The 11,978-nt window shown below is 44.0% G+C and overlaps 1 protein-coding gene across 2 annotated transcripts in view; it reads left to right on the top strand.

Annotated features, from left to right (window-relative positions):
* Positions 1–731: 731 nt before the first annotated feature.
* Positions 732–11,978, top strand: part of LOC136946180 (neural cell adhesion molecule L1-like protein) — a 40,936-nt gene continuing 29,689 nt past the window's right edge. Inside the window, exon 1 of one of the 2 annotated variants that reach the window (XM_067240423.1) lies at positions 732–844. The gene's annotated coding sequence lies outside the window, so the exon portion shown is untranslated. Of the gene's footprint in view, positions 845–5,080; positions 5,182–11,978 lie in introns of those variants that run through there. The other variant, XM_067240424.1, reaches the window with a different exon arrangement.

The raw sequence follows: 11,978 nt of genomic DNA, 5'->3' as shown, positions 1-11,978 counted from the left end.
ACAACAAAAATATGTTGAGTAAACTATAAAAACGGCTTTGTAAAGCAAAGGCCAGCTCTGTACTTTTCAACAAACTGGCGTGATGTCGAGCACAGATGCAGAAATTATGTTGAAAAAAGCAGAGTCTCATTATGGCCGCTATGTGTTGTGGCAGATTTGCTTGGCTCTCATATTCCATGAATGATGATGAGCTGGTTAAGGGCTAAGACAGCTGTTTCACTGCGCCTCTGTGAGCCGTCCAGCTTCTATGATGTGGAACCTATGAATTATTCAAAGTTTTAATTAACATACAGTGCCTTATTGGTCTTCACGCTGACTTTTGATTGCACTTGAAAAATAGGGTCAGAGTGTTATTAAGACACATTCGCCTCCGTGATGTGTGAAAGATTAAGGTTGTTTTGCAAACAACACTGTAGACTACAAGTTTGCCAGACAATGTTTCAAATGCGATGCCATAGAACCCCAGCACTTCACAGAACTGCACTGCGACACACCTAGCCCAGCCTATATAGATCAAAACTTAGGCTATGTGTGTACAACCAGACTCCGGACTCCCTCATCACACTTTAAAGGACAGTACAAGGGCGGATGAGCAAAAGTTCTCAAGAGAGTGCACAAACGACAACGGCCCTCCTCTCCCGGCGTTAGAACTGGTGAATGTTTTGAACATGGAATCGTCGCCATCTACTGTTCACGCGCAGTAGTGAGTCTGTTGGGGTTATCGTCTATTAGGCTAGTCGTTATTTAGCCAACTACTCACTGAAAGGACATACAAAACACGAGTGGACAGCTGAAAGTTCTTTTAACTTCGTGGACTTACGGATCGACCACAGTTTGACCGTTGGTAAGACATTTTCATTTTAACACTTCCAGTAAAGTCAGTTGATATCTTGCTTCAGAGTTAACCTATTGCCTTCGCATATTGCACAGGATACATAATATAATGTGACCAATAATAGGCTAGAACGAGCCGTCACAAACAAATATTTAAAATGTTCTTATATAGGCTAATTGCAACTTTTTAACTTTATTTCTGAAAACTCAACTGAAAGGGATTGAGTGCACAACCTTCTGTTTCTAGTCGTTAATCTTCGCTTGATTCTTTTTTATCTGACTGCAGAGAAACTGGCCACAGCGATTTCTCGCTGTGAAGCCTGCCTCTTTAAGTCCTCTCCTCTGCACCTTTTTGTACGGTGAAATGGGGCTCTTTCATCCTAACTGAACTTGACTGAGGGGGTAACTGGGGGTAACAATTCTGGGTTACAAGTGCCCTGCTGTGAGTTTTGAGCGACATCCATGCTTTCATAGGCTGCCGCACAGTCCATTCCACCTAGACGTCTACACTACGAACTTAAAAAAACACACTTTCAAACGGGTAGTTGGTTTTGTTGTTGCTCCAGGCACATTTCAATGTATGCAACAAGCTTGCAGGAAAGGTGTTGGCTCTTTGCATGCACACGTATTTCTTCAGAATTCTAGGACTCTGGGAGCTAATCGTAGAGATGGGAAATCAATGATAATCTGGCGTCTTTCCAAACGGCATTCTAGAATGCCACCGTCAATGCATTTCGCAATTAGAATGTCAATCGGCAGTGTCAAAGTGAAAACCTTATCAACCTGGAAATAATATGCCTTATCTTAGTCGGTTCACTTTGATGTTGCGTATCGTGAGGTTTTGAGATGGATCACATCTCGAGTAGCCTACACGGGGTGATTGAAGCACTCCTTCGTGATAGCGCTTCAGTCAACCCGTGTGTTATGACCACTCATAGGCGGAAATCACAGGGGGCACAGGGGGGACACGACCCCCCCGTACTTGGGAAAATATGATTTGTCCCCCCAATAAATCACTGTAAACATAACTATGTAATTTCAATAATATTAATAATACGTAATGAAAGCGCTTTGCTGGTTATGGACACGATGGCACTTTTTAAATGTGCAGTGTTACAGCAGTCATTTTGGTGTCCCCCTCAGGAATTGCTCTTGAGAAAATGTCATATAATTGTCCCCCCCAAAGTTGATATCAGATTGTCACCAATGTGACCACTGTGTCCCACGTCACATCCGACAACTTCACAAAACAAACGATAAACAAAGATTTGTTTACATTTACATTACATTTACATTTATTAATTTAGTAGACGCTTTTATCCAAAGCGACTTCCAAGAGAGAGCTTTACAAAGTGCATAGGTCACTGATAATAACAACAAGATAGCCCCAAAAACATTGCGAGTAGCCAAAACATGAAGCACATATTGTGAACAACCAAAATATGTGCCAAAGGGAAGAACCATAAGAGCATGTAGTTAAACAAGTTACAATTAAACAACATGAAACGCTATAAGTGCAAGTGTACCTGTAGAAAAACAAGCAACAATAATAAAAACAAAATATTACAGCGAGTACAAAAATGTAAATCAGTTACCACTAACCACAAGAGCAACAAGTCTCTAAGCAAGAGTCATTGTGATCCCTGAGTTTACGGTCTCTAGGAAAGTACATGCGGGCTCACCACTCTACAATCGGAGTCTACAAACCTCCTCCTGATAGCAACAGCGCTAATAGCCCCATAGCGATTCCCCCTGCAATTATCTTACTGGAAGTTGCAGGGAGATTTACTGTGTCCTGTCCACTCACCAACAGCACCATGCTTGGTGGTATTCATAAACGAGGTATTCCCCAACTTGGAACCCAATACCTCACACACTCTTTACGAAGAGACAATGGAAGCTAAGTGCACTGTAGCACAAATTTTTATTGCAACGCCACAAAGCCTACCCCCCCCCCCCCCCCCCCCTGCCTCAGCAATGCATTTGAACGGTAAAGTACAGTCAATGTCAAGTCCCTGAACATCCTGTTGTTATCCTCGAGGAACAACCCAGTGTTCAGGAACAGCTTTACCAGGCGGGGAGGCATTCCTGAATCACTTATCACCTCAGAACAGGGAGGGGGGCTGAGCAGTGTGCCAGTCAAGATAATCAACATCCTGGTGGGATCCACCTGCAAGGCGGTCCTTAAGATGTTTTCTGCTGAAAGGATGTAGTATGAATACCAAAGAACCCCCCAATAATCCAATTTACTCATAAGATGGAACCATCTAGATTGCAAATAACACCCCCCCCCCCCTGCTTTGCGAGGAAGATTTTCCTGGGGCTAATGTCTGGGCTTGGATTATGCCAACCATTTTCAAAGATCAGAGGCTGGAGAATCCGGCTTCCTCTTGTGTGAGCCAGTGGGGGGGAAGGGGGGGAGGGGGGGGGCTTACTTTCCTATGCTACGAGGAATGGGCAGAGCAGTCTGTCTTGTTTGTTGCTAACAAACACACACTCGGAGGTTGAAAACAAGGGATAGAGGGGAAGCATGACGGGCCCATACGTGTGTGTGTGAGCTCGTTTCACCTGCGTGTGTGAGATTTCATGTGTGTGTGTGTGTGTGCCCGTTTCACCTGCGTGTGTGAGATTTCATGTGTGTGTGTGTGTGTGCCCGTTTCACCTGCGTGTGTGAGATTTCATGTGTGTGTGTGTGTGAGCCCGTTTCACCTGTACCTGTATGAGCATTTCATATGTATGAATTCATGTCTATCTTTACGAACATTTCATAAGAAACTGTTTCATTTACATTTAGTCATTTAGCAGACGCTCTTATCCAGAGCGACTTACAGTAAGTACAGGGACATTCTCCCGAGGCAAGTAGGGTAAAGTGCCTCACCCAAGGACACAACGTCATTTTGTACGGTTGGGAATCAAACCAACAACCTTCTGATGAATAGCCCGACTCCCTAACCGCTCAGCCATCTGACCCCCTTTCACACGTGTTTGTGTAACAACAGCCTGAAATGTTTCCTAAATGACCCCTCATAGGGACAAGTGATATCTTGAAGATAGACTTGTGTGTTGCTGTTGGATTTCTTTGTAAACACTTCCTGGAAAGTTGCATGCAACAGGTTTCTGTGTTCTGTACACATTGCAGGATACAGTTGATCAGAGTTCATTATTGAACTGCTATGAAATTTCTTCATAGATAGTTCCAGGCTTCGAAACCAAAAGTTAATGTGAGATTACAGAAAAAGGGCTTCCCTAAACCTAAATTAAGTTCTAACTTTTTTGTGCAAGCTGGGATCACAAAAGCACTCATTTATGGTTGAGAAAAAAACATGACAGATTCCCAAAATATTTACTTTCCCAGATAGGGAAAACAATTGTGAGTTTGTTTAACATATCAATAGTCTTAACAGTCTTGTGCAGTCTGAGAGAAAGCACTCAAGCACATCAACTATTCAAACGTGCTTTTTAAGCAGATAATCTACAGATAATGCACCTATGCAAATTAGGCAGTGAACACGTACACACAAATACACATTCCCCTTACCCGCAATCACATACAAAAACCCTCACACACATACACACACACACATAATCACTAAATTTTCATCAAAGGAGCCTTTTTTTATTAGTCTCCCCCCAGAAAAGCGTGGCTGATAGTCCAGCACTGTGCTGTCCCTGGGACCGTTCTGCATCCTGCTGTGTTCTGCACTGCGCTCTCCATGCCTCTGCACAGGAAGCTCTCGCTCCTAATTAAAGTTCCAATAATTGGGTTAATGATGATTTGTGGGCTTTGTTTGGTAGTTGGAGGCGGGGGAGGGTGGAATTACCAATTTGAGTGCTCTCGAGTGTGAAAGGAAATCCCAATCTCTCACTCACTCTCTCTCTATGTCTCTCTCTCACTCACTCTCTCTCTCACTCACTCTCTCCTTTTCTTTCTTTCTTTCTTTCTTTCTTTCTTTCTTTCTCTCTCTCTCTCTCTCTCTCTCTCTCTCTCTCTCTCTCTCTCTCTCTCTCTCTCTCTCTCTCTCTCTCTCTCTCTCTCTCTCTCTCTCTCTCTCTCTCTCTCTCTCTCTCTCTCTCTCTCTCTCTCTCTCTTAATGTTTATTAATGCTTAGCTAAGCAATAACAAATGTGTGTGGAGTGGGTGAGTGGTTGTTTTCTCTTGTTTGTATCAGGTCGGATACATATGTTTTGGGCTGTTTTTCACTTTTTTAAACAGATTTCCATCCCTTCACAAGATGGTCTAGTTTCTCCACAGTGGTTCGTGTCCCCTGCTAACCTCACTGGCCAGTCCTCCAGCATTCCCGTTACCATGGTTTCCGGCTTCCAGCCTCCCAGTCCCATCATTCCCTAGTGAGTGGATGGTGGGGGGGGGGGGGGTTGTGTGTGTGGGGGAGTTGGGGGTCGTGACCCCTCCAGCCACAATTACCCTCTCACACTGTCGGCACAAATAACTCTGTAACCCCTACGAAAACAGACAGCCGTATCTCCCCTGACGACCACCTGAAGAGAAAAGGGAGATCTGGGCTCCGGGTCGGCAGAGGGACACCAACGTATTTGCTGTCTCACCGCCCCCCCCCCCCCCCCCCCCCCCTCCAAGCGCCCCCCCATCCCCACACCACTTCTCCTCAACTCTCCCAGAAACCCAGACAGACAATGGACTGCATTCCTTCCAGCAAGTGAGGAACATCGTTTGTTGGCACTTGAAAATACACTTTGTTTCATTCAGCTGGGTGGGGGGGACCAGACTCTTTGCTTTTGAACAGCCGCCCTCGAAGACAGCCCCTCACGTCCCTGGACCTGAGGCGGAGACGCACTGCTGATGCTGAGGGTCGGTCGAAGAACAACGTGAAGTCAACTGATTCTCCGCTAGAGAACTCCCTCCTGTTGATCTCTTCACACTGGTGTGCGTCCCTGGTAATGGCAGTGGATCACAGAGCGGGGAGTAGCCAGAGGCCTTGTTCCCAAGAGAAAAACCAAAAATGATTAAAAACATCGCTGGCTGGTTCTTTGGTCCCGCAAGAGCAGTAGAAGGTAATAATGAGAGGTCTGTGCTGGGCCTGGCAGGAGACAGGAAGGTGATGATACATGACGGCCTTGTCAGTACATGTTCCTCTGGGCGTGAGGTTTGGAGGCCTACAGATGAAAAGAAGCAGATCCCCACAGATGGAAAATTCCACCTCGCTGCACGGAAGATAACACTTTTCAGTGTTTATGTTGTTGTTGTTTTATGGCCTGAAATCCCACACCAAAATATAGATCTTTGCACAACCCGAAGGTTGAAAAAGACAGCAAGGTACTTTCTGTACCCATGCTATACAAAACAGTTCAAATCCTCCACCAGCAATCTATCAATGCCTTAGAAAACTAGGTCCAGGACTCTGGAGCTTGCCATTCATCCGAGTTTCTTTTATTTGTTTGATTTTCTGTCAAGTCTTTTTTGCCCCCCCCCCCCCCCCCCCCCTCTTCCCGGCTCCAGTCTTGGAGCACTCCACAGGAGACCTACCCTGACCTCCTCACTGCTCATCCAGAGCTTGTGCTCCTAACAACGGGATCTATACAGAATGTCAGCCTCTTTCCTGGTCCTGGAATCTTATTCAAATGCTAATGAGTTTCATTCTCATGATTCTCTCTCTCTCTCCCCTGAGCAGCAAATATTACCCCCTACACACACTCACACATACATACACAGGCACGCACACACACATAAACATACACACAGGCACACACATACACACTAACACATATACACACACAGACACTCACACATGCACCCGCACACACAGGCAGATTAACACACATACCCCTCCCACCTTTGCTCCCTCCCCCCTCCACTGTACTAAGTGATCTGTTGAGTGGATTCTCTCTCAGGGTTCCCAGGTCATTCATGCTTGTGGTTATGGTCAACTCAAGGTGTTGGCATCAAACAGAGTACTTTATTTTATTCAGCAATCATTCTGTATTGTCTCTGGAGGAGTAGTGGCAGTTGTGGTGCACCTTGATGTTGTCAGTGTACACCACCCATATTTTACAAGTGCCATTAGATGCCTATACTGTGAATTCCTCCTTGATGTGTTGTTTTGTGCGTTGAATACCTTTTTTCTGCCTTTTCTGTCTGTTTGGATTACCCTACACGTATGTCTTCATCCTTTCGCAGCTTGTAAGATGTAGGAACACCGTATGGAAAGGAATGAACAACAAATGGAAATACACCTTTCCAGGATTTCATGCTTTTCATAATTCCCTTAATGAAGATAAATGTTGTCTGAAGGAGCACTTCTAACCAAAGTCGTCTTAGGATTTAACAGCCGTTTAAGACGAATTGCAGCTGCAGACTTTGAAGGCATAAGCTTTGAGTAAGTCATATTTATCGGATTTGCCTTTCTCTTTGTCACAGTAAATAAGGTAGTTGAGCAATAACTGGCAGCTGGTAAATTTACCCAAAGGGGATGTGGCAATCCTGCACCAAAGTAAACATGCTTTCACCTGTGCCTGGCTCTGAAGAGAAGTTTAACCTCATCCAAAACCGCAATATTGATCTGCCTTGTTGAAATGTTTATTCAACATGTATCGTTTTTCTCGCCCTCCTGTGGTGTGTACCATTGCACTTCAGGAGCGTTTCCCCACTGTGTCTCTGGGACCAACTCAACTCTACAACTTTCCTCTTGGGCTCCCTGATTTGGCGTGCGTTCAGAACAGCCAATCCCATATCTTTGGAACCCATAAACACGACTTAATGGACTCTTTCAAGTGGGCACACAAGCAAGAACAAAAGACTTTCTTTCAGCTTGCTCCAACATGCTAATGTGGCAAAGCTCCGATGCTTCTTAGAGTTGTGGCCTGTCGTGACACACTGTAAGACAACATGGAAAACACGAGCCATTCAATAGCCTTACATGGTGACATAGACACAGGCTGTCCCATGCCAGCTATTGGCATCAAGCCATTGTTTTTTTTGCATATCCAGAGTAGGAATCAGAATCAGAATGGGATTTATTCACCATGAAAGTTTGCACAGACAAGGAATTTGCTTTGGCAGGAAGGTGCATACAATAAACTCTTGTCCTTGGCAGTGGCAGCAGCGTACCAGACGGTGATGGAGGAGGTGAGGATGGACTCAATGATGGCAGAGTAGAAGTGCACCATCATTGTCTTTGGCAGGTTGAACTTCTTCAGCTGCCGAAGGAAGTACATCCTCTGTTGTGCTTTCTTGATGAGGGAGCTGATGTTCAGTTCCCACTTGAGGTCCTGGGAGAGGATAGTGCCCAGGAAGCGGAAGGACTCCACAGTGTTGACTGGGGAGTCACACAGGGTGATGGGGGTGAGTGGGGCTGTGTTCTTCCTGAAGTCCACAACCATCTCCACTGTCTTAAGAGCATTGAGCTCTAAGTTGTTCTGGCTGCACCAGGTCACCAGGTTGGCCACTTCCCACCTATAATCAGACTCGTCTCCACCAAAGATGAGCCCAATAAGGGTGGTGTCGTCCGCAAACTTCAGGAGTTTGACGGACGGATGACTGGAGGTGCAGCTGTTGGTGTACAGGGAGAAGAGCACATCTCTTCAATGCGATCGTTAAGATAGCAAAGACAGATAAATAATTGGACTCCTGTGTCACCTGTGACGTATACCGTAACCATGACGCTTGAACTGCATTTACCTGTAATTTATAACACCATCAATTATCCTAGATTGAAAGGTTTGTACAGTTGGTAGGATATCTTTTTCAGTTGCACAAGTCCTCACTGTGTAAAAATCCTTGTGACAAAATCTTTGCGACAAATCGCTATGTGACTATAAGCTTGATCTGCTTTGGGAAATATGTTGAGCTGTGGACTGGTCCTGTTCATGCTTGCCGTAGATATGGTGATATTTGAGGAATGCACCTCTTTGTGTCTGTGGTAGCCATGCTCCCCTGTTCCCCCAGCGTGTTACAGCAGATGGTTTCAATCACACGGACAAACAGCTTGTCAGAAATCACTAATCTATTGTGATTTATTGTAGTATCAATCGTTTTAAGTGAAGCAATGAGTACATTGCCATTGTTTAAAATAATTGTGTGAAGTTATTGTTTTACTTATAACTGTTATAATGTGTTGTTATTAACATTTATCAATATGATTTTATTATAGTGTTTACACTAGATTATTATCATGGATTGTTATTTCAGTGGTATTTCAGGTTTGATGTATCAAGTCAAACTGCTACTCATGTATCATGTGTCCATGTAGTCAGTATCCAAACCTGTTAATACTGCAACGCTATGGTTCAAGCTATAAGACTTTTCTGACATAGTTTACCTCAGGGGTAAGAAATAAACTGCAAGTGCAGGTGAAGGCTACTTGAAGGAGGGTGTGGGGCAGATGGTCCGATTGTTTTATCTTTGTTTTGATCAAGACTTTGAAACCTTGACATTTTCTCTTTTTCTGCTAGGGTGTGTTCTGTAAGTAGAAGGTGCTTGTGTCTGTGTGTTTACAAGACTGGACAGGTCTAGTTTAGAGCAGTGTCTTTGCCCCCCTGTTTGAGGTCTTCCGTGGTTTAAACTAATCCCCTAGGTTGAGAGGCAGACCCAGCCCAGGTTCATTCTCAACCTGATAAAAGGTGTTGGTTTTAAACTGTCACCAGTGGCCTTGTGTGTGTGTGTGTGTCTCTGCCTTGTGTGTGTGTGTGTGTGTCTCTTTTCCTGTAACACACACAACTCTGCCTCTCATTTTCCTCCTTGACAGTAAAAGGACAGACAGATGACAGAGTAAGAAGGTAAATGTCAACAGGCATGTTCCATGTTAGACCACTTGCCATTGGACAACACAGCTCAGAGAGAAAGCAACCTACCGCACCATACTTAGAGTTCCACACTTAAGTGATAAGAATGTTATATGGGAGGGGGGGTGCCCTAGGTTCGAATCCAGCCTCAGCCCTTTGCTGCATGTCTCTCTCTATCTCTCGCTCTGTGCCTTTCCTGTCATGCTTCACTTGAAACTGTCAAAATAATGCATGAAAAATTAATAAAAAAACTCTGTGGATGTACCAGAAAAGTACTTCAAGAGTCAAAGCCTTCATGATTGTGCCTTGACACCAAATAGACACTTGACACATTTTAAGCGTTGTGCTTTATACAAGACAGACCTGGACAAACGCCACACGTTTCCTACCTAACCTAAATGCTGTACGTAACGGCAACTGAAAGGTGACTAAAATACATATCAGCTGAAAATAGATGGATGAAACCTCATCAGGAAACCGTTCCCTTATCTGTCTCGGCACGGGCGGTTGTCATGGAGAGCTGAGGTGTTAAGTGGGCTGGTGATCTCAACACTGGGAGAGTGAGAAGTGTGACCTCCCTCACACTTCCTGTGGCTAACTCATTTAGCTGACCAAATGTCTTGCTCCACCTCACTCTCTCCCAAGCGTGAACAAAAAATTCAAGCGAAAGGTTGCATTCAGGAGTGAGGAATTGTGGATAGGCTAGGCAACTACTTAGCTGCTGTTATACTGTACTGATGAGGTGCATACATGGGATCTGGAAGTGGAAGTCTTGAATTTTCTGTGAAAAAACCCCCAAACATTTTAATTGCCTTCTACCTATCCAAGCATCCCTCAGGGGGAAACAAAACCAACAGTGGATAAAATGTGGTTAGTTGTGTGAATTCGTGAATTCTTAATTTCCTTTGGAAATCCCCAAACTTGTCTGTATTTTTAGTTGGGGGGGGGGGGGGGGGGGGGGGGGGAGCGTGCCAGCCTGACTCTAATTTAAGCAGCTCTTCACATGTCCCATTTGGAATCTTGCAAAACTCAACACTTAACCCTGAACGAGCTCTTCTCCACCGGTGAGTGGCACCTCTCACAACGTAAAAACCGTGCTTAACTGTGGACTAGAAATGTATTTTACGTTCAGCTAAACAGTAATTTTCCTTAAAAGAGTTAGACGGTGCCATGCATTTTATATAATTAATTTGCCCAAATCACATCGACTGCATCTGTTTACACGCAGTGCCACCCCCGCGATCAATACTTTCAGCAGCCGCGGGTCTTTTCAAGTACACTGGGAAAGTTGCCAAATAGGCTACACATGAAAATTTAAATTAAAAAATACAGCGGTACTGTTGGACACGAATTATATACCTACCCGGCAATGTTTGACGTGATTCTGTCAAATGACAGGCATTTGCAATATGTTACACCTTAAATCTTTTGACACTCATACATCATATAATTGGGCCTTTCAAATGTTTCCTTTTAACACAATACTTGTAATTCAGGTTTGTTTTGGCAGGCGTATGGCTGCCGGGAGTCTGTTCGTGTGAATTCCAGTCAGCTAGTCTTTATTACATGTTTTAGTTCGAGTGTTTTCGTCTCCCCTGAGCAGCTGCACAGACGTCAACGTGCAGAATGTGCCTGACGCTCACCTTGAAGGTAGGGTCAAGTCTGTTTGATCACCTTCGCATTATGAATGTTATGCTGGGAGCTTGAACTATTAGTCATGTTAATCTGCCAGAAACACGTACATCTTACACTTGTCAAAATAAGGACTTAAACCTTTGAAAAAACTAAATATTCCACGGTAGTTCCGGGGAAATAAATGGTTAGCTTGTTTGTACTAAATACCTTTGTGTTGCTCATCCATTTTTTAGGCCACAAAGATAGTAGATGCTAGCATAATGACTAGTGGTTTGGCCGCACGCACACATGGTAGACAAGAACAACACGTAGTCAATCATGCACGTCATACATCTTACATGGAATTTATCATCCAAACTCAATTAGGTTTGCTGAAAAGATGAATATAATTATAACAGGATATGAGTATTTGGTCCATTTTAAATGTCCATGCTCAGTGATGATAACAAACACTTTCAAAACTGTTTGTCATTCATAACGCAGTTTGACTGGAGTTGGGACCAAATGAAATCCATTAGAAAATATTGACAGCAGGTTTTGAAGTTGAAATGGTCTTCATCTTTCTGCAATGTCAGATTTAGCTTGAATTCTTTTTTTTCTTCCAGAACACTAAAGGATTCTCTAATTAAAGTATGTGTTATCACAGAGGATTGGCAAGTCAGTTTTTGAACTGAAGTGTGCTACTTAAATTCAGCATGTTGTGTCAAATTAGATGGCTTTTGTCGGGTTGAAAGCTGCCTTTTAGTGTTTGTTCA

The sequence above is a fragment of the Osmerus mordax genome, chromosome 7, assembly GCF_038355195.1.
Source record: "Osmerus mordax isolate fOsmMor3 chromosome 7, fOsmMor3.pri, whole genome shotgun sequence".
NCBI classification, from domain to species: domain Eukaryota; kingdom Metazoa; phylum Chordata; class Actinopteri; order Osmeriformes; family Osmeridae; genus Osmerus; species Osmerus mordax.
Note: the sequence above shows the minus strand (reverse complement) of the source record. Positions and strands in the feature narration are given on the sequence as shown.